This window comes from Capricornis sumatraensis, chromosome 5 (genome assembly GCF_032405125.1).
Source record: "Capricornis sumatraensis isolate serow.1 chromosome 5, serow.2, whole genome shotgun sequence".
NCBI classification, from domain to species: domain Eukaryota; kingdom Metazoa; phylum Chordata; class Mammalia; order Artiodactyla; family Bovidae; genus Capricornis; species Capricornis sumatraensis.
The window spans coordinates 68,708,794-68,731,417 of record NC_091073.1 but is presented as its reverse complement, the minus strand read 5'-3'; the positions used below and the strand labels follow the sequence as shown (position 1 = coordinate 68,731,417).

The following is a 22,624-nucleotide window of genomic DNA, read 5'->3' as shown; positions in this document are numbered from 1 at the left end:
TCCTTGCTATTCTTTGAAACTCTGCATTCGATGCTTATATGTTTCCTTTTCTCCTTTGCTTTTCGCTTCTCTTCTTTTCACAGCTATTTGTAAGGCTTCCCCAGACAGCCATTTTGCTTTTTTGCATTTTTTTCCATGGGGATGGTCTCGATCCCTGTCTCCTGTACAATGTCACGAACCTCATTCTATAGTTCATCAGGCACTCTATCTATCAGATCTAGGCCCTTAAATCTATTTCTCACTTCCACTGTATAATCATAAGGGATTTGATTTAGGTCATACCTGAATGGTCTAGTGGTTTCCCCTGCTTTCTTCAATTTCAGTCTGAATTTGGTAATAAGGAGTTCATGATCTGAGCCACAGTCAGCTCCTGGTCTTTTTTTGTTGACTGTATAGAGTTGCGAATTCACATTTAGAATCAAACCCCTTTCCTGCCAGAGGCGCTCAGAGGACTCAAATGAACTTTGTGCAGACCAGGACCGAGGAACCCCACAGAGACTGAGACAGAACTGTGTTTGAGCATCTCCTGTGGAGGTATGCGTCGGCAGTGGTCTACCGCAGGGACAGAGGCTCTGTGTGTGGGTAGGCATAAGCCCTCTTGGAGGAGGTCGCCATTAACCCCAAGCACAGAGCTGCCAGAACTTACACAGGACTGGGAAATAGACTCTTGGAGGGCACAACAGAACCTTGTGCACCAGGACCCAGGAGAAAGGGGCAGTGACCCCACAGGAGTCTGTCCCAGACTTGCCTGTGGGTGTCTGGAAGTCTCTGGCGAAGGCGTGGCGGTAATGGCCTGCTGCAGGGTTGGGGGCATGGACTGTAGCAGTACATGCATGGGATCTTCTGATGGAGATCACCATTATCTTCATTACCTCCACCATAGTTTGGTCCCAGGTAAATAGCAGGGAGGGAACACAGCTCTACCCATCAATAGAAAATTGGATTAAAGATTTACTGAGCAAGAACCCTGATACTGGGCTTCCCTTGTAGCTCAGTGAATAAAGGATCTGCCTGCAGTTCAGGAGACCCGGGTTCGATCCCTGGGTTGGGAAGATCCCCTGGAGAAGGAAATGGCAACCCACTCCAGTATCCTTGCCTGGAAAACCTCATGGACAGAGGAGCCTGGTAGGCTGCAGTCCATGGGGTTGCAAAGAGTCGGACACGACTGAGCGACTAACACACACACACCCTGATGCTGGGAAAGATTGAAGGCAAGAGGAAAAGGGGATGCCAGAGGATAAGATGGTTGGATGGCATCACTGACTCAATGGACATGAGTTTGAGTAAACTCCAGAAGTTGATGATGGACAGGGAGACCTGGCCTGCTGCAGTCCATGGGGTCACAAAGAGTCGGATACGACTGAGTGACTGAACTGAACTGATCCCTTCCCCTTAAAACTCAGCCAAACATGAGAGAGTTTTATGGGCTTCCCTTGTGGCTCAGCTGGTAAAGAATCTGCCTGCAATGTGGGAGACCTGGTTTCGATCCCTGGGTTGGGAATATCCCCTGAAGAAGGAAAAGGCTACCCACTCCAGTATTCTCCCCTGGAGAATTTCATGGACTGTATAGTCCATGGAGTTACAAAGAATCGGACACAACTGAGCGACTTTCACTGTCTTTGTTTCATGAACTCGAGACTTCTGTGTATAGCAAAGACGAACATGTTTTACACTGTTGAGCTGAAAAATAAAAAATCTAAACAATGCAGACAAATGGGTTGGTATGCTAGCATTTGTATTAAAAAAGGGAAAAAAACATTTGTTTGTGATACGTAAGATATTTCTGGATGACTTGATGAAAAATTAGTAAAATTGATAGCCATTGGGAAAGGGAACTAAATAGCTGGGGAAGAAAAGAGGAAAGTTTTTCATGATTAAAACCATATATACCTTATACATATATATATTTCTGATTACACCTCACAGCTAGCACTGATCCGCCAGTCAGTGATTTGAACCCGGGCCACGGTGGTGAAAGCACAGAGTCCTAACCACTGGACTTGCCAGGGCATTCCCCTCATACACCTTCTAAATTTGGACATAAGTATATTATGATGATTTAAAAATAAATGTGTATTTTTAAAATAAATAGTGAGCTTTTATTATCCTCAGCAGCAGAGGGAAATCAAGCCCGAGCTCTACACAGGTAGCTCCCCCGTGGAGGTGGAACCTACGGCAGCCCCGGAGGAGCTCCTCAGAGTCTCCCTTCATCTGGCCGCCCTGCCCGAGGCATTCCTCAGGAGGTGGGACCTGCCCGAGGCATTCCTCAGGAGGTGGGACCCACAGGGATCAGCAGGGAGGAGCACAGGGGGAAAAGCTCTCCAGCCTGAAGTCAGGCGTGGCCAGAGCTAGCACCTGGCAACACACTACTCACATCCTCCCTGGAAGGCAGGGGAGAACCTGGGCCTGCACAGCTCCTCCCTCTGGGCGTCTCTCCGGTTCCTCTCCGACTCCGCCTTCCTCCACGGGTCCTCTCATCTTTGGCCACAGTGTTTGGTTTTGGAGAAGAGAATGTTGAACAAGCCAGGCTCCGTCATTCTGAGTCCGAACTCTCATTTGACTTGGAAGACTTATGCTTTCGTTTTTTTCTTCTTTTCTTTTTCTTGCGTTTCTGTTCTGAGGAACTGGAGCTGCTCCCATCGTCATCTGACGCTGAATCCTCCAGTGATTGTTTTGATTGTTGTATCCTGAACACATAAGATTGACGAAATAATCATATTCAATTCAATGTAAACAATTTTTTTAGGTAAAAATGTAAGAGCAGTAGAGAGGATGAAAGCTGTCACAAATAGTCACCTCATTAAAGATAGTCCTGGTGTTTACTTTTGCATATTTCCCCGTTCTTGTCTATATCCATGTTTATTTTACAGGACTGTAACCAGTGTACAGGGGCTTCCCTGGTGGTGCAGAGGTTAAAGCGTCTGCCTGCACCGTGGGAGACCTGGGTTCAATCCCTGGGTACAAGCCATTTTGTATTCTCAGGTGAATACTAGGTAATCTCCCTCAACAATTACAATTCAATATCACCAATTTGAAAAAAAAAAACCCTCTTGTTTTTTCACCCTCTTTATTCATGTCTAATTTTTAACAGTAGCTCAGACCCTTAAAGACACTGGAGAAGATAAAACATAAGAAAGAGACTCAATCACATAGTAGAGCTCGATATCACAGTGTGGGCTGCCAACATCAACTGTCTATGACGCGAGTGGGCTTGGCCAACTTTAACCCAAGCGGAACAGGCTGCCTGCACATTCCCCACATACTGGTCTTTTCAGGGACCACTCCTGTTCTCCAAACATTTCACAATTAAAATACCACCTTTATTAAACCATTTCTCTAATACTGGAATGGCTGTTTCTAACTTTGTATGATTTCAGACTTTAAGAAGATATTGTTATTACCAGAACAGTCTCACCTTATATCCTTTTTGTCTTTTATTCTCTTGTATGATGTCATACATGGGATCTTCATGTGCCTTAAGGGTGAAAAAGGGTTGGATGAGAAAAGGGTTAAAGTTGGGTTAGGGTTGCTAGGTTGTTAGTTAATTAAACATTAAACCCCTAGGTTACTAAAAACCAGTTATTCTTTTTCAATTTGGTTGTTCAAATGTTCTAATCTTTCCTAAGGGGCACCAGCACTGCCAACTCACTGAAGCTGTGAAAAGAATTTCCCAAATAGGAAGATATAGGAAGGCTAACCTGGTGGTCCAGTGGTTAGGACGCTGCACTTTTCCCTGTGGAGGCCCTAGGGTTAACTACTGATCAAGGAACAGGATCCTGCAAGCCACACAATGCAGCCAAAAGGAAAAAAATACAGGATTGGGGGCAGGAGGAGAAGGGACGACAGAGGATGAGATGGCTGGATGGCATCACTGACTCGATGGACGAGAGTCTGAGTGAACTCCAGGAGTTGGTGATGGACAGGGAGGCCTGGCATGCTGCGATTCATGGGATTGCAGAGCCGGACACGACTGAATGACTGAACTGAACTGAACTATAAAGAAATAAACCATAGCAGAATCATGAAATATTATTCAAGGAAGAAATATTGAAGCAATTCTCTTTGTTCTATGTGGATACATGACCATGAAATATTAATAGTATTAAGAAAAACAAGTGAATTATAAAATCACATATAGGGGGACTTCCCTGGTGGTTCAGTGGCTAAGACTCTGCTCTCCCAATGCAGGGGGCCTGGGTTCAATCCCTGGTCAGGGAACTAGACCCCACATGCCACAACTGGTTCAGCTAAATAATAAATACCAAAAAAAAAAAATCATATATAAGAATGAAACATTTATAGATATACAAAAATATATAAGTCTCCCAAAGTCTGGAAATACACTGGAAGTATAGATAATTTTAAATGATTTGAATTACTTAAAAATAAGAACACATGTATGGGAAATGTTATGGTATGTGAATTATCTTGTTTTATTTTTTTATCTTGTTTTAAAAAAGAATAAACATTTATAATAGAAATTTTAGATACTGTCAGAAAATTGTTTTAAAAAAGTTGATTATTTCATTACCCAGAGATAACAGTAACATTAACATGTGGTGTCTTTTTCTTGTTTTTTTTTTTCTTGTTCTGGGGGGTTTCTTTTTTTGCCATCCTATGCAGTCTGTGGGATCTTAGTATCACAACCAGGGATTGAACCTGTGCCCACATCAATGAAAGCACCAAGTCCTAACCACGACCACCAGGGAACTCCTTGGTCTCTTTTTCAATCATTACTCATAATTTATGAAAAATCATAATCATACTATATAAAACTCTATTACTTTTCATTTACACTTTCATGAACATTTCCCCATGATATAACACATTCTTCTAAGCCACAATTCCTAATGGCTAAATAATGTTACAGTAATTTATGTCGGTATTTAATTTATCTTGATATGTTGGACTATTAGTTGTTTTCCATTTTTCTTTAGTTTTCATTTTTCTAAACATATAAATAATAATGAAAACTATCCTGCTGCTGCTGCTGCAGCTACTAAGTCGCTTCAGTCGTGTCCGACTCTGTGCGACCCCATAGACGGCAGCCCACCAGGCTCCTCTGTCCCTGGGATTCTCCAGGCAAGAACACTGGAGTGGGTTGCCATTTCCTTCTCCAATGCATGAAAGTGAAAAGTGAAAGTGTCCAACCCTCAGCGACCCCATGGACTGCAGCCTTCCAGGCTCCTCCATCCATGGGATTTTCCAGGCAAGAGTACTGGAGTGGGGTGCCATTGCCTTCTCCGGAAAACTATCCTATACACACGTAAATAGTTGTGTATATTCTAATGTTCTCTTATACTCTTAAGGTAAATTCTTATAAGTAGGATTTCTGAATCAAAATGAGTATCCTTAAAGTTTCTGGGATTTATTGCCAAACTATGTTCTATGGTATCTGTAAAAATTGTCAGTCCACTAGAAGTGGAATGATTGATGTCAAAATAAGTTATATCAGATTATTAAAATGAAAACACAGCATCTTAAATGTCATAAAAACCGGAGAATGTCTGTTGACTCCAGTCTGATTTACGCTGACAACCTCAGTACAGCCAGACAGCTGCATATTTTACTTGATAGAAGCAGTTACTGAATTTACACCCCTGGGAAGTGACTGTTAAAATAATATGAGGAAATGATAGATTTATTTTACTGTCAAGTAAAGAGTATATACAATTTATATATACATTTCTAGCTTATAGTTTAAAGATATAATCTTTAGGTAAAGCCTGGAAAACTAAAACCCTATTTTAGCTATGAAACATGTTTTTGTTTAATACAATAACTTTAAAAAAGTGATTGAATAAATAACAATGTCTGCTTCAGAAAAAGAATTACTATTCCCAGGTATAAGCAAATGACACTTTAATGAGAAGTTAATTTTTTTTAAAGAATCTGTCTCACAAATGTACAGGCATAATACCTCGTTCTTTATTGTACTTGGCAGATACTGCATTTTTTTTTAATCGAAGGTTTGTGGCAACTCTGTGTCGAGCAAGTCAGTCAGCATCCTGTTTCCAAGAGTACTTGCTTACTGCATGTCACAGTGTCACATTATGGTAATTCTCACAATATTTCAAATTTTTTCATTATTACGTTTGTTAAGGGTGATCTGCAATCAGTGATCTTTGAAGTTAGTACTGTAGCCTTCTGAAGGCACAGATGATGGTTAACAATTTTTAGCAAGAAAGTATTTTAAATTGTTATGTACTTTGTTTTTTAGACAGAATGCTGTTGCATACTTAACCAACTACAGTATAGTGTAAACATGACTTTTATATGTATTGAGAAATAAAAAAATTTGTCATTCACTATATTGTGATATTCATTTCTAGATATTGCTAGAACCAAACCTGCCTTATCTCCGAGGTATGACTGTGACTTAACACAAATGTGGTTAACACCAGACACTTTGACTGAATGGCTCTGGGAATGTATTTTGTGTGAATTTCCAGTTTACTGATTACAGCCTAATTCACTGATATTCACTGTCTCTGATATATGTAAATTGGTATGGTGGGGCTCTACTTACTACTCTGAACTATTCTAACTTTTGGTTGCCTTTGATAAAAAAAAAAAAGGGGCATTCTTTGTCCCCTGTTCAGTGACTATACCGTTTACAGCACCAGCCTGAAAGCAAAAAAATAAAAGGAAATATTTCTGTAAGATAACACAGTTTCCTTTAAAGAAAACAAAGAATTGGTAGATCATATGAAAGTTTTTCTTCATTAAACTCCGATTCTAAAAACAAATGCAATCAATGAATGAACCATGTAAGATCCTAAAAAACAAAGGAAAACTTGCGATTGGGTTATGTCCCAATAAACCCATTGTATGTTGAAAATATCGTAGGTCAAAAATGCACTTTAATGCACCTAACCTACTGAATATCATAGCTTAGCCTAGCTTAAATGCACTCATAACACCTATTGATACATTATTAGCCTGCAGTTGGGCAAAATCATCTAACACGAGGGCCTCCCCAGTGGCTCAGCAGTAAAGAATCTGCCTGCAATGCAGGAGCTACAAGAGACACAAGTTCAATCCCTGGGTCAGGAAGATCCCCTGGAGAAGGGCATGACAACCCACTCCAGTATTCTTGCCTGGAGAATCCCACAGACAGAGGAGCCTGGTGGGCTACAGTCCATGGGGTTGAAAAGAGTCGGACACGACCAAAGCGACTTAGCAATGGCAATCTAACACAAAGCCTATTTTATTGAATAAAAAGCCTATTTTATAACAAAGTGTTGAATTTCTCATGTAATTTATAAATGGATGTATGAATTCATTTACATATAATATATCCAAAAAAGCCAAATTGATAAAAAACAATAGATTAATGGCTATCTGGGGCTGAAATGGTGATTAACGGGAAAGAGTCCTGAGGGATCTTAATGGGAGGATAAAATTTTCTAAAACTTATTTATGGCAATAAACAAATATACTCAGTAGTTAACTAAAAAAAAAAATCACTGTTTAAAATGAGTGAACTTCATAATATCTATATTAAACTGCAATAAAGCATTTCAAAAGGCCACAAACCCAAACATACAGAGAAAAACTTGTAAGAGTCAAATGCGAAAAAATTTTGTATATCACAATGCAGTAAACACTAAAATGAACAGACACCAGAAAATTCACTTCTAAGGCACCAGCGGGGAGAACTGAGAATCAATTCAATTTTTCTTTGCAGAACCGCCAAAGAGCTCAGGAATTGAGCTTTGAGCACCAGATACTGTTGAATGTAAGGGTAAAGGAGGAGCTGAAATAATGAGGACTGATTAAAAGTCCAAGGGTAACTCTTACTAGCCCTGGTAGAAGTTATTGTCTGAAAAAGGTAAATCATCGGATCTCTGGCAAAAGGACATCAGATACACGTGAAGGCAAGGTGCGACAGTAAATACAGAAGATTATGGGAACACATAAAAAAAGCAGACGGCAAGATTTCCCAGCCTTTTTGTTCCAGTTAGATTCCACAACACTAGCAGCTTGGCCTTCACCCTCCATGGAGGAGCCGCCTTCTCTGGGAAAATACAACCCAGCCCTAGAAGAAAAACCTACAGGTCCTGACCTCATAAATTCTCAGTTGGACAGACTAGAAAGATCACCCTCTAGTGAAACTCAACAAGCCCTACTCACACACTTAGAGCTTCCAACAACTTTTTATCTCCCAGTGATGAGTAAGAATCACTGTGATTGCCAGTCTTCAAGATGGACACCAAAATCCCTAAAAAACATGCCCTCAGGTATTCCTTGCAATGCTGAATAAAGCTAATTGTTGTAACCTAGGTGCTGGGAAAGGATGGTGTGTGAATGGAGGCAAAGAAACATGAACTGCTATTTTAATTGTGTGCATGAAGAATCTCTGTACAAACAAATGTCTTTAAAGGCAGCAGTACCCCATTTTCAAATACCTTCTTATGCTGGTGTGTGGATGGTGTGCACCCAGCTCCATCTGGTCCAGTCCCACCCTGTGTGGCCCACAGCTCCTCTCAGGTCACCTGGAGAAAACCTTGATACCACTGATGAGGAGGATTGGCTGAGGCAAGACCTAAGGGACCACCCCCCCAATGCATCTCTTGTTCCCCATGGCATTTCTACATGGAATATCCTTTCTGTTACAGGAATATTACTGAAGCATAGACTCTGCAAGCAGCTATAGTCCTGTGGAAGATCACTGCCCTTGCAGCCAGAAGCCCTGGAGTCAAGGCGCTGCTCTGCCACTTACCCTAGACACTGACTAACACGTGGAAGGCGGCTTCCTCATCTATCACCTAGAGATCATGCCCTGGCTTCAACAGCATGGTGTGAGAATGAATTAAAAGGAGTGAACTCGTCTGTAAACAGTGGTCTACAACTGGCATGGACCGAGGCTGTTACTTGAAACCCTTCCACACTCACACTGCATGACTTTGACTTCTTTCCCGAGTGGCATCCAAAGTCCTTTGGTTGGTGCGTGGGCCAGAAATTCCCTGGCATGTTCATTGCCTGGGACATCTGGTATACAGTCTTCTGGCTTAGTCTCATCTTCCTGAAAAAGGAAACAGTGTGTAAGCTCTATGGCAAAAAAAGCGCCAGAGCTCTCCTCCCACCTGCTTGAGAACACAGCACTGCCTGGCTTGCTCATGGGCTGGAGACCCGTATGTCATCACGTTATCCTCTGAAGAGCTAGAAAGACAGAGTGTAACTGAGAAAGAAAATGGAAGTAACTATTCCAGAAGAGCTGCTGCTGCTGTTGCTGCTCCTGCTAAGTCGCTTCAGTCGTGTCCGACTCTGTGCGACCCCATAGATGGCAGCCCACCAGGATCCCCCGTCCCTGGGATCCTCCAGGCAAGAACACTGGAGTGGGCTAGCCTACCACAAAAACAAAGTAGCTGTTCTTAGAGAAAAGTCACTGGTGTTTACACAGGGATGATCTGTGAGCTCCAAATTCTAATTCCAGATCACAAAAATTAGATTCTAAGATCACAAAAAATTTTCTGCTAACTTAGAAACTTTGTGGAATGAGGCAGAAGATAGAATTAAACAAATAAGTTTTTCTGGAACAATAAAAATAATGTATCAGAGTAAAATAGATTATTAGACCTTGAAGACCACTGTCATGTTTTATAATATATATACTGTATTTGTGAGATGCATTTTCACCACCAAATAACTGCACTGTATAATTAAAGTGCTGTTTTTTTACATTATGATTTTTTTCATGTTTCCATGAATATTAAATTTATAATAGAAGAATGTTTTCTAAAAAATTTCTTTTTAAGTTAAAAGTTACCAAACAGGAAAGGTTACTTTGGCCTTAAGTCCTCTAAGTCTCACTCCCAGAGAAACACACTGACACTGTGGCCGGGGTGCTGGAGGAGGGACTCTGCACCAGGCGGGGCTGGACTGGATGGATTCACATGTCCTCAGAGTCCACTGTTCTCTGAACTGATGACAGTCAAGAAAGCAGCAGTGGAGCATCAGAGAAGGAACATGGGGCAGCAGAGCTTTAAGAAGATGCAGTCGCAAGGGAGACAGAAAGAAGGGGAGCGAGTGCTGAGGACACCCAGGGGGCCTGCAGTGGTGTCTTAGGGACAGACACGAGGCAGATTAAACTTCTGCAAAGGCACAGACTATGACAAGCCCAAAGTGCACGAACTGACTGCCATCTGCAGAGAAGAGACAGGACTACCGTAAAGAAGCTTCAAACCTTAAGCAGCTGTTTTTCATAACAAGTGAGTCTGAGCTCTGGTCAAATCTGTCTCCGAGGAAAACCAAAAATACAAACTTTACACTGACCTTGATAAACTCAGGAGGAGGTTCTTCATAACTAGAAGGAAAAAAAAACCACAAAACACTGATCATCAACCATGTTTATAGGAACATAACACATTTCAATCAGCAAAAAGCATCTATAGGCCAAAATAAAAAGGTGTTGTTGTTGTTTTTTCAGTAAAAACTGAAAACATAACTAAAACAGTTAATAAAATATGCCCAGCAGTCAGAAGTCCTAAATAAATAAACTGATGCTATACCACATCCTACTGGGTTGTAGAACTTAAATTCACTGAAATAATAACTTGGTGTCTTGGCATGATTTTATTTTTGGAAGAATCAAGAGATTGCAGGGCAAATGTGATGTAAAAAGAGCTTTGAGTTAATTATGGTTCCAATCTGTCATTCCACTTGTGGGTGATTTGTGTGTGTATGTGAAGTCGCTCAGTCGTGTCCGACTCTCTGCGACCCTGTGGACTGTGTGGGTGATTTACCTATCATAATTTTCAACTTCCATGACACTGAGAGGCTCATGGGGATGGGGACTGTGCAGGAGGGAGGGAGCAAAGCCAGAGGGAAGGACCTGTTGTAGCAGAAGGAGGTGGGGTTGACCTGTCCCAGAGGCTCCTCCTCCCACTCCCCACCCACCAGCTTCAGATTCAAGATCCTCCCTGAAAGGAACCTCCTGGCCTTCCAGTGGGCTGAGTGGGCTATGGGGATACTGTCTGCTGCTCAGCAGCCTGACAGCCCTCTGACCTCTCAGGACTCAGGTCTCCTGCTCAGTGCCTGGATTATAGGTGACACTCAGTGAAGAACTACTGCTAGGGAAGCAGGCGACTGTGTGCAAATGTAGTTTCCCTTCCACCAGCACAGCTCTCAGACCCCAGGGTCCTGAGAATGCAAATCATGCCCGTGCTCCCAACTCATTTCCACTTGTCATTGCCCTGCTGAAACTTCCAGAAAAGGCTTCTGGATGCCAAATCTAGAAAAGTAGCACCAAATGCTCATGTTCATTTTTAAGTACTGACACACTACCTACTCCCTATTAAACACACTGTGTGGGTGTTTGGGTTTAATTGTGAATGCCCAAGGGACCAAAAACAAAAATGAGAATGAAAACAAAGAAACAGGACAACGGAACATGCCAGGTCTGTTCAGTGCTTCTGTAAGAAATATCCAACTGAGGACATCTGGACACTGTGGCTGGTTTAAAATTGTGTCTTGACTCCAGGAACTTGGAAACACACATGGGAGCTTTACCACTGATGCACCCAGATGGTGAGAGCCAGGATGACTAATTTTCCACATTTTCTATAATGAAGATGTGTTACTTTATGACCAGGGGGCAAATGTTCAAAATGTGAACTAGATATCCATATGGGACAGTCTCCATAAGTTTAAATTTTTATAAAAGGGGAGTGAAGAGCAAACCATTACATTTGGAGTGATTTTATTTTTTTTCTTTTTTGGCCACACTAGGCAGCTTGTGGGATCTTAGTTCTCCAACCAGTGATCAAACCCAGGGTCCCGGCAGTAAGATCCCTGAGATGTAACTACTGGACTGCCAGGGAATTCCCTTGGTATTTGTGTGTATGGGCAAAAGGAGTCATCATGTGGCCATCACACACCCACCTTTGTTATACATACAGACTGTCTCTGGAAGGATATCTAAAAAACTGGCTTATCTCTAAGGAGGGGAACTAAGGATCATATAAATGGGAGAGTCTTTATTATTCATTCTATTTGCATTTGCATGCACAGGTATTAACTTGCAAAATGCTTTCTAATTACAACAGAAAAGCAAAATCAGTGGTATCTTCATTACAGCCATGTTGGTGTAAGCCCAGGTTAATATATTTCTGAAAGAAAACTGAAGGTAACAGGGACTAAGAAAAATGGAGCCTGAAATATGCTTTATATAGACAGAGGAAGCTCTGCCCCTGAAGACTACATAGCAAACAACCAGGCATGAAGAGACTTAGCTTTTTATGTGTGGGACACTGCTTTTCCAAAGTAAATGCTTGAAATATTTTCTAACAGAAAGTGGGGAGATGATAACAGTTCATCGGCATCCATTCATTAGAAACATTAATGCTATGCCTTATGCATAGAGACCAAAAGGAGACTGCTGGTACCAGCAGAAATCAACTGATCCAGGAATACATCCTTTGAGCCACAAGAGTTATACAAACAACAACATATGGCCAACAAACTGAAATCCAAATTACTGAAAAAATATGTAACTATTGATGCCAAAATGAAAAGGAGTGTGAAGGGACTAGACATTTTGAAATCTATTATTAGCAATGGCTTCCCTAAAAAGTCCATTTTACAACTGTTTTCATAAGTTTAAAGGAAGGCGGTTGATGGTTTTTCCTCAGGCTAAACAATTCATTAATTTAACACATTAAAACAAGAGAAGCAAGGTAAAGTGTAAGAAAATGGCCAGTGGAGATTGAGGAGGGTACATCAGGGACAAAGGATTTCAATTCAATTTCTGAAAAAACAAACTGTGGGGCCTGCCATTTAATAAAATTGCAGACTGAACAACATGCTTAATTTTTTTTTGTTATAACAACAATAAACAAATTTAAAAGGTAGAAAGCTACAAAGGAATCTTCAGCAGAGACAACATCAGAGGACGATTTCAACAAATCTGGGCAAGTGGAAGGAAGAAAGAACTGATTTCTGTCTGTATAGGAAGTTAGTCTTCAGGAGATGGGGTTAGGGAATGTGGACATGGAGTGGCTGAAGCCACCAGTTTTTTCCTCCTTCCTTATATCCAGGAAACTGCCCACCCAACCTGTGAAGGTGACTGCAGATTAGTGCCCTCTGAGCATAGCTGAGGATGGGGTTGATAGTGAGTGTGGGCTGAAAATCGATGCTGAATGGAAGTTTGTATGAACTCGAGACACTCAGCCTTCTCCTTTCCAACCCACCCAGAAAGCTTGCATCTAAGCATAGATCCCCAGACTGAAGGGTCTTCTCTAGAGAAGCTGAAGAGCCCTAAAAAAAAATCTTTACCCCACAGCCTGATCTTTCTCTAGTGAGACTACGCAGTCAATGAACAAGCACCTTCCCTCTCTGTCTCATACATGGATGCTTGTCAAAGGGTGTTACAGGGCCTCACTCTTAAATATGAATATACACCCAGATATCCAGGCATTAGGGGGGAAAACTCTAAATGGAAGACAGATCAAAAGAAAAGGCAAATACAAAGCCAATGGAAGGAGCAGAAAATAAAGAAAAATTAATGAGTATCCTCGAAGAAGAAACAAGAAAGGATGTTATGGACAAATAATGCTCAGAATGAGAAAAAGTTCTTGAATTGAGAAATACGAGAGCAGAATTTTAAAAATATGTGCAATAGAAGAAACAGAAGATAAATCTACAAAATAGATTGAAGAGGCAAAGGGATAAACAACTGGAAATAAAAGATAATTACAGGATCGACAGAAATCTAACAGAAAGAAAAAGAAAAGGAGAAAAAGAAATCAAAACACAGTATACTTATTTAATATACCCAAGAAATGTCAAAAGATGAAAAGAAACTGTTGTAAAAAAGACACACATCATCATAAGCTTCAGAATGGCAAAAATAAATGGAAGTAAAGTTGCCAAAGCTTTAAGAGTAGAGTTGAGGCTGAGCAGGTAACCTATAAAAGAAAGGGAATCACAGTGCCATCAGACTCCTTAGCAATTCTGAAAAGTACATGCCACCTTCAAAACTGAGTGAAAATAATTTTTGACCTAGAGTTCTATACCTCACCAAATTATGAAGTTTAAAGACAGAATAAAGACATTGTCAGATATGCAAGGCGTCAAAAAATTTACCTCCAATACACTCTTTAATGGGAAGTTACAGAATGTGCTTCAGCAAAATATGGGAGTAAAGACAGAAGGAGGAACAGACGCAATCCAGGAATGGGATAAAAGACAGGATATTGGTGAAAGAAGTTCCAGGATAATGGTTGCACTCCAGGTCTAGAAAGTAACGAAGGATTACTGGAGGATAAAAGATGAAAGATCCAAGTGAAAAATAAAATAATTGATTATCTAGATAAGAATACATGGGGAAAGTATTTTCAGCTTTTGAAGCCTCAGGGGAAAAAATAGTGCTTGATAATAGTATATGAAGTCGCTCAGTCATGCCCAACTCTTTGTGACCCCATGGACTGTAGTCTACCAGGCTCCTCATCCGTCCATGGGATTTTCCAGACAAGAGTACTGGAGTGGGTTGCCATTTCCTTCTCCAGGGGGATCTTCCCGACCCAGAGATCGAACCCTGGTCTTTCGCATTGTAGGCAGACGCTTTTACCATCTGATCCACAGGGAAGTCCCTGGTGTGAAAAGAAGAGAAGCAAAAAGCAAAGGAGAAAAGGAAAGATAGACCCATTTGAATGCAGAGTTCCAAAGAATAGCAAGGAGAGATAAGAAAGCCTTCCTCAGTGATCAATGCAAAGAAATAGAGGAAAACAGTACAACGGGAAAGACTAGAGATCTCATTAAGAAAATTAGAGATACCAAGGGAACATTTCATGCAAAGATGGGCTCGATAAAGGACAGACATGGTATGGACCTAACAGAAGCAGAAGATATTAGAAGAGGTGGCAAGAATACACTGAAGAACTGTGCAAAAAAGATCTTCACAACTCAGATAATCACAATGGTGTGATCACTCACCTAGAGCCAGACATCCTGGAATGTGAAGTCAAGTGGGCCTTAGGAAGCATCACTACAAACAAAGCTAGTAGAGGTGATGGAATTCCAGTTGAGCTATTTCAAATCCTAAAAGATGATGCTGTGAAAGTGCTGCACTCAATATGCCAGCAAATTTGGAAAACTCAGCAGTGGCCACAGGACGGGAAAAGGTCAGTTTTCATTCCAATCCCAAAGAAAGGCACTGCCAAAGAATGCTCAAATCACCACACAATTGCACTCATCTCACATGCTAGTAAAGTAATGCTCAAAATTCTCCAGGCCAGGCTTCAACAATATGTGAACCGTGAACTTCCAGATATTCAAGCTAGTTTTTAAAAAGGCAGAGGAATCAGAGATCAAATTGCCAACATCCGCTGGATCATTGAAAAAGCAAGAGAGTTCCAGAAAAACATCTATTTCTGCCTTACTGACTATGCCAAAGCCTTTGTGTGGATCACAATAAACTCCGGAAAATTCTTCAAGAGATGGGAATACCAGATCACCTGACCTGCCTCTTGAGAAATCTGTACGCAGGTCAGGAAGCAATAGTTAGAACTGGACATGGAACAACAGACTGGTTCCAAATAGGAAAAGGAGTACATCAAGGCTGTATATTGTCACTGTGCTTATTTAACTTATGTACAGAGTATATAATGAGAAACGCTGGGCACAAGCTGGAATCAAGATTGCCGGGAGAAATATCAATAATCTCAGATATGCAGATGACACCACCCTTATGGCAGAAAGTGAAGAAGAACTAAAGAGCCTCTTGATAAAAGTGAAAGAGGACAATGAAAAAGTTGGCTTAAAGCTCAACATTCAGAAAACTAAGATCATGGCATCTGGTCCCATACTTCATGGCAAATAGATGGAGAAACAGTGGAAATAGTGGCAGACTTTATTTTTCTGGGCTCCAAAATCACTGCAGATGGTGACTGCAGCCATGAAATTAAGAGACACTTGCTCCTTATGACCATCCTAGACAGCATATAAAAAGCAGAGACATTATTTTGCCAACAACGGTCTGTCTAGTCAAAGCTATGGTTTTTCCAATAGTCATGTATGGATGTGAGAGTTGGACTATATAAAGAAAGCTGAGTGCTGAAGTGATGCTTTTGAACTGCGGTATTGGAGAAGACTCTTGAGAGTCCCTTGGACTGCAGGGAGATTCAACCAGTTCATCCTAAAGGAAATCAGTCCTGAATATTCATTGGAAGGACTGATGTTGAAGCTGAAACTCCACCTGATGCAAAGAGCTGACTCATTTGAAAAGACCCTGATGCTGGGAAAGATTGAAGGCAGGAGGAGAAGGGGACGACAAAGGATGAGATGGTTGCATGGCATCCCCAACTCAATGGACATAAGTTTGAGTAAACTCCGGGAGTTGGTGATGGACAGGGAGGCCTGGCGTGTTGCAGTCCATGGGGTTGCAAAGAGTCGGAAACGACTGAGCAACTGAACTGAACTGAACTGAATAGTATATGAAGCAAATGAAAAATTGAAGCTATTACTATTCAAAAGACAACAGTTATACTAGAATACAAGAAAATCATACCGTTTGACTCAAAAACAAGCAACAGTGCATAATTATAACAATGTTAGTACTCACATTGATTAGGGAAGTTATTACATCATAATGGAGCTCAATCGGAAGGATGGAAACAGAAAGGGCAAATAGGAGAACTAAATCTTTACAAGAAGTTAATAGATAATGTCTAAAAGTGTTGAATCAACAAAAGCAGTATAAGCATACAATTTAGAAATGTGCAGTTAAATCCAAGAAGTGAAACCTAAAAGCGTTTGCACATGGAAGTCTTGGCCCTGTTAGGAGAGAATTGGGGGTAGAGGGTTGTACAGGGAACTATGGGGGCTAATGAGGAGTGTGGCAACCCACCACTATTTTTTTGTATGACTTTTGGTAAATACTATTAATATTTGAGTTTTTAAGCTATATAAAAGTATTATTCTGATATAAATTAAACTTTATGAAAATCAAACACAACTCTGAACTAGAAAAAGCAAACATGTTCATAGCCTAGCCAGTTTTAAACCTGTGAAATTGGAAAAATCCCATTGGTCTGAGAATTGAGGACACCTCAATTCTGCTGTAGCTTTGTTGGTTAAACAGGTCAGTGACTTAATCACTGAGCCTCCATTTTCTCACCTATAAAATGTTATCATCTTTCTCTGTCTGTGAAAAAGTTCTGTGAGCTTCAAAATAAACATATAGAGTATTAACCACCATCTGGCATCTTGTAGTTAAAGATACTGAGCGCTGAGTGGGCCTCAGCCCTGCCTGAGTCCAGGGTATCTAGAAGGAGCCAGGACTGTGGCTGCTAGCAATGCAGCTCCTGTATCCACGACCATTGCTCACTGAGGCGAAATTCAGCTCAAGAGCCACACTGAAAAGTACAAGTTGGGCTTCAAGGAACCAAGCATTTTGTATCAAAGCTCCCAGAGGTGAAGGAGAAGGATTAACCCTTTGAGGACCTTTCCTGACATGTCTGTCTTAGCAATCATGAGAAAGCAGGCAATGAGAAGTGCCTGAAACAATTCAAATAACTAACTGAAAATCACACTTAGGAAAGTTCGACTTCTAAAGCTGATTACAGGATGACAGAAACACAGAAAAGAACCGAAAGGGTCGTTAATCCAACTTTCCACCTGATGTCTATTTAAATCTCCTTTACAACCCACCCTTCTCTCAGTGGTCATCTGGACTCTCCTCCAATCCTCGGGAGCTGGGGGAGCACACTGCCTCTTAAGTCAGGCTGACACGGGTCCTAATTCTCCTTGAGCTGGAACTGGCCTCCTAGTAGCTTTCATCCTTATCCCTGGTTAAAAATCCTAAGGACCAGAGAGAACAAGTCTACGCTCTCTCCTACCTGACAGCTCCTCCCGAGTAGTTAGGAGCCAGGCCCTCACCCCACTTTACTTCTTTTCGTCACGGCACGAACTGTAACGGGAGTGGGCTTTCTCTTCCCTTATTAACAGCAGAAGATGGAAAGGATGGGGATTTTAACCCGTTCACAGCGCGCCCCCTGACCTGAGAGCGGGAAGGACCAGGGCGCTCAGCTGCACTTCTGGATTCAGTCCTGACCAAGCACCGCCGCTTTCTGCCGGGGAAGCGCCCGCCGCCGCAGCTCGAGTCTCCGGACGAGGCTCGGGGGAGGAGCCTCCCTCCCTCCAGCCAGCCTCTGGGAGTCTAGGGTCCCGCCGCCCGGGATCAAAACCGGCTTCGTGGGGCCGCGAAGACAGCACTTCCTGCCTGCCGCGTCCGCCGGGCCCCGCAGCAACCCCTCCTCCCGCCGCCCCACGCCCGATTTCATCGCCGAGGCCACCGGTCACCCGCCTCCTCCGGCAGCTCAGCCGGACGGACTGCCTCCGGGCGGCGCAGCCTTAAGTCCGCACTCGGAGCGCCAAAACCCTGCGGTGGGGTCAGCGGGTGCCGCAAGCCGCAGCGCGCCCCCTGCGAAGGCCGGGAGCCCCGGAGCCTAGGATGCTGCGGGGGGAGCTTGAACTCCCACTTGGTTCTCTGAAAGTATTTCTCCTGAAGCCTTCAGGGATGTAAACCGTCAGTAGCATTGAAGTCACCATGCTAAGAAAAAGCCCAAACTAACAAGCGGGAAAGATCGAAGGCAGGAGAAGGGGACGACAGAGGATCAGATGGTTGGATGGCATCACCGACGCGATGGACAAGAGTTTGAGTAGGCTCCGGGAGTTGGTGATGGCCAGGGAAGCCTGGCGTCCGGTAGTCCACGGGGTCGCAAAACGTCGGATACGACTGAGCGACTGAACTGAACTGAACAACTGGGGAGAGATCACGTAAAGAGGCCCTAAGACTCCATAAAAAATGAGATGTCAGGTCAGACCCCACTGCCTAACCACACTCTACCCCTAGTGAGAGGACTCCTTGGTGCATGCCAGAGATACAGTGGCTCACAGCAACCAAGCTAGACCAGAACTGTTTTCCCCATCTTGGGGAGGCTTTGTGGCAGACCAGTTATGTGCATAAAGTAAAAGAAAAGAAAATGGAAGAAGGAAAAAAGAAAAAGAAAAGACAACAAACAGTATTTAAACACAACAGGTGACCTTATAGCGTGCAAGCAAATAATCTGAAAACTTTAGTATATACTTCTATGCAGAAAGCAATTGTGTTGGATTTTTCTCACTTGCAATTGATAAAAGTCAATTCAAAGTCAGTTTGCCTAACACAGTGATTTGATCTCTCAGCAAGAAGACCTGGGGATTGATAATTACATTTTAGCAAATATTAGTAAAAATTCTTTTGAAGACAACAGTGGACCAAAATCCAAATCGAATGGTTCTTTTTTTTTTTTTTTTTTCTGCAGTACCTCCCCACATGTGGGATCTTAATTCCCTGACCAGGGATGGAAACTGTGCCCCCTGCACTGGAAACTCTTGAGTCTTGACCATTTGACTGCCAGGGAAGTCCCCAAATGAAACTGTTCTAAGAAAATAAAATTCAGGACTTTATTGACTTACGTATGTGAAATGTCATAGTTTAGAAGTTCAGGAATGGCTGGATCTAGGTGCTAAAATGTTATAGTTGGCAAGTTCTCTCTCAGCTTTACTTTCCTTTGCATTGCTTCGTTCTTTGCAGTTTCTCCCATGTGGGGAAAAAGATGGCCACTGGAAGCCAAAGATGGCCAACAAATTAGCAGTCCTAGATGGAAGAAACTTTCCCTTTCTCAGTTTCAGTAAGAATTCCATGTATTATACTCATTGCCTTAGCAATTCCTTATTACCCAGGGCCATCTCTCACATTTTCTGATTTTCAGCCCCATTTTCTGATTGTGATAAACTCAGTATAATAGCATCTAGTAAGCAATGAAACAAACGGGAATTCTTACCCTGGTGGTTATGATTCTGAATCATTATTATTACCTATCATCCTTTGTTTATGCTTATAGCATCTGGAGGGGTGTGCAGGTATAGTTCATTTCCAGAAATAGAGAGTAAAGTGATTATTACCCAACCGTGAATATACATGGAGTCACCCTTCAGTTTGTACCAGGGCACCTAGCCCAGTGAGTGAGAGATGCTTTCTTTGTCATCTCTCCCTATTCTAGCCTCAGCTTCAGGCTTTTCTACCCCTCTGCTTCATCCTAAGATAGCAGATTCACCCTCAAATCCAACAGGAGGGTCTTGGTGTTGGTCTAATTGTAGAGGGGTGTCTTTATCTAGTCCTGACTGTGTTACTGGATAGGTTTGAAGCCTTTTTTCCCCCTTGATGTTTATTTATTTCTGGCTGTGCTGGGTCTTTGCTGGTGCTTGGACTTTTCTCTAGTTGTGGCGAGCGGGGGCTACTCTCTTGTGGTGCACGAGCTTCTCACTGTGGTGGCTTCTCTTGCAGAGCACGGGCTCTAGGGTGATCAGGCTTCAGTAGTTGCAGCACGTGGGCTCAGTAGTTATGTGGATGGGCTTTAGATGCCCCACTCCATATGGAATCTTCCCAGATTAGGGATCAAACCTGCGCACCTCGGCATCCCGGCACTGACAGGCGTATTTTTAACCACTGGACCACCAGGCAAGTCCTATTTCTAATCATTTCAACTGGCATTCTATTTAGTCACTAATAGGATTGGAGGAAAATTACAGGCAACGTGTTTTCTTTGGTGCATGGAAGGGGAAAAGGAGACAGCTAACATAATTAGCAATCTGTGGCAAAAAACTGGTTGACAAACCAATTGTCATCCCCCTTCATTTCCTTGCTCACACCACTCTGGCTTTGTACAAGACGCTTAGGTGGCCATCTGCTTCAGGGGAGGCCCTTTCCCTCCTCTCTGGAAATGAATCTTAATTAGTCTTAAACCAATCATAGTAATGCAGTTTCTCTTCCACTGATAGATAGATTAGCAATGGGCATGGGATGCAATTCCAGTCAATGAGGCATGATGGGAGGGCAGTAGGAGGGAGGGTTTCTGGAAATGCTGTCCTTGCTCTGAATAAATGATACTTGGAAAGATAAAACCTCCCCTTTCTGCCTCAGGATGGTGTTCTCTGTAGATGGTAGTTGGATCTAGGGCAGGCATCTTGTAATCACAAGGGGCAGCAGCAAACCCCCTGAGGAGGAAAGGAAAAGAAGGTGTCAGACCACCTGAGGTTGTTCTAGAGACACTTCATTAACCACTCCTGCAGTTGCTTCCCATCCAGAGCTCCTGAGAGATAATATATATGGGTTAAGTGATTTTTGAGTTTTCTATTACTCATAGATATATGTTATTCCCTACATTTCCATATTACTTTGCAGATTTCCACCTCTTCTAAACTGCTTCACTTGATCCTCACAGAAACTCTATGGAGATAGGCAAGATATCTTACAAATAAGGAAAGTGATGCTCAGAGAATAGGGGGATGGGTGGCCCTACAAGCAGGTAGGTCTGATTTCTAGTCTAGGATTTTCCATCAAACCACATGGCAACTCCAAGTGTGTTGTCCAATACTGAAGGTGGGAGACTTTCTTGGAAAATCCTGGGAAGGAAGAGAAGACACTGCTACTTCACATTTGCCTCAGGTCAGTTCAGAGGAATACTGGCCTTCTCTTTATCCACAGCTCAGTGTGTATCAAGCTAAAGTTAATAGCTTACATAGCTTAGCCTTCAGGGTTTACTGCTTTTAGAAGATCTAATTCATGCATCAATCCTTCTTTATTTCAGGCTCAATAAAAAGCAGAATTCTTTCTTTAGTGCCCTGCTTTACTTGCCAGATTATGTTTGTAATTTTCCCACTAACTTCTTGTATGGAGCTGGATCGAAAGAACCTTTGAAGCTCCAACATTCTGGCCCCCTGATGTGAAGAGCTGACTCATTGGAAAAGACCTTGATGCTGGGAAAGATTGAGGGCAGGAGAAGGGACGACAAAGGATGAGATGGTTGGATGGCATCACTGACTCGATGGACATGAGTTTGAGCAAGCTCTGAGAGTTGGTGATGGACAGGGAAGCCTGGTGTGCTTCGGTCAGTCCATGGGGTTGCAAAAAGTCAGATATGACTGAGTGACTGAACTGAACTGAGAAAGAACCTAGTTTTCTGATACTCATTCAGACCGATCCTGTTTCAAATCGCCCTTCTATTCTTCCTCCAGGACACTCCACACCTCCATCCCAGACTCAGACCTTTTGTATATTTCTCCTATTATGTCCTTGCCTCGATTGTGTCACACATCCTCTTGTTCCCTGGCTCTGTTCTCTCACTGATTCTCATCTTCTATTTTCCCCTTCTTGCTATCTTTCTCGCTTCTCCCCCCACCCTTTTAAAAAATTCCAGTACCTTTCCCTTCTTTCTGGTTCCTGTCTCTCACCAACCTGCCTCTTTCCCCTATCTTTACCTTTCTGAGCTTTTAGTCTACTGTTGACTCTTCTTGACTGGAGTCACAGTTTTTAAACTTGGCCAGTTCTCACAATGTCACCCCCAGTTTAATGGAAATCTTTTTTTTTTTTAATTTCAGCTTGCTTTTATCAGTTCTTAGGTTGATGTTATCAGTAATGCCAAGAGGTAAATTTTCTCTTTAGCAGATTGCTACAGAAATCCAGTTCAAAGAATGTCGGTTAGGTTTTAAAGAGACGTTGTAGAGCACACATACTGTTTGATCAGATAATTAACATTTTAAAAGGGATAACAAGGGAATTCCCTGGTGGTTCAGTGGT

At 42.3% G+C, this 22,624-nt stretch overlaps 1 non-coding gene and 1 pseudogene across 1 annotated transcript; one reads left to right on the top strand and one right to left on the bottom strand.

Moving 5' to 3' along the window:
- Positions 1–2,309: 2,309 nt before the first annotated feature.
- LOC138079705 (retinitis pigmentosa 9 protein homolog) lies at positions 2,310–18,284 on the bottom strand (annotated as a pseudogene).
- TRNAG-CCC (transfer RNA glycine (anticodon CCC)) lies at positions 4,146–4,218 on the top strand. The gene has a single exon. It is a non-coding gene; the product is annotated as a tRNA-Gly (tRNA).
- Positions 18,285–22,624: the final 4,340 nt, after the last annotated feature.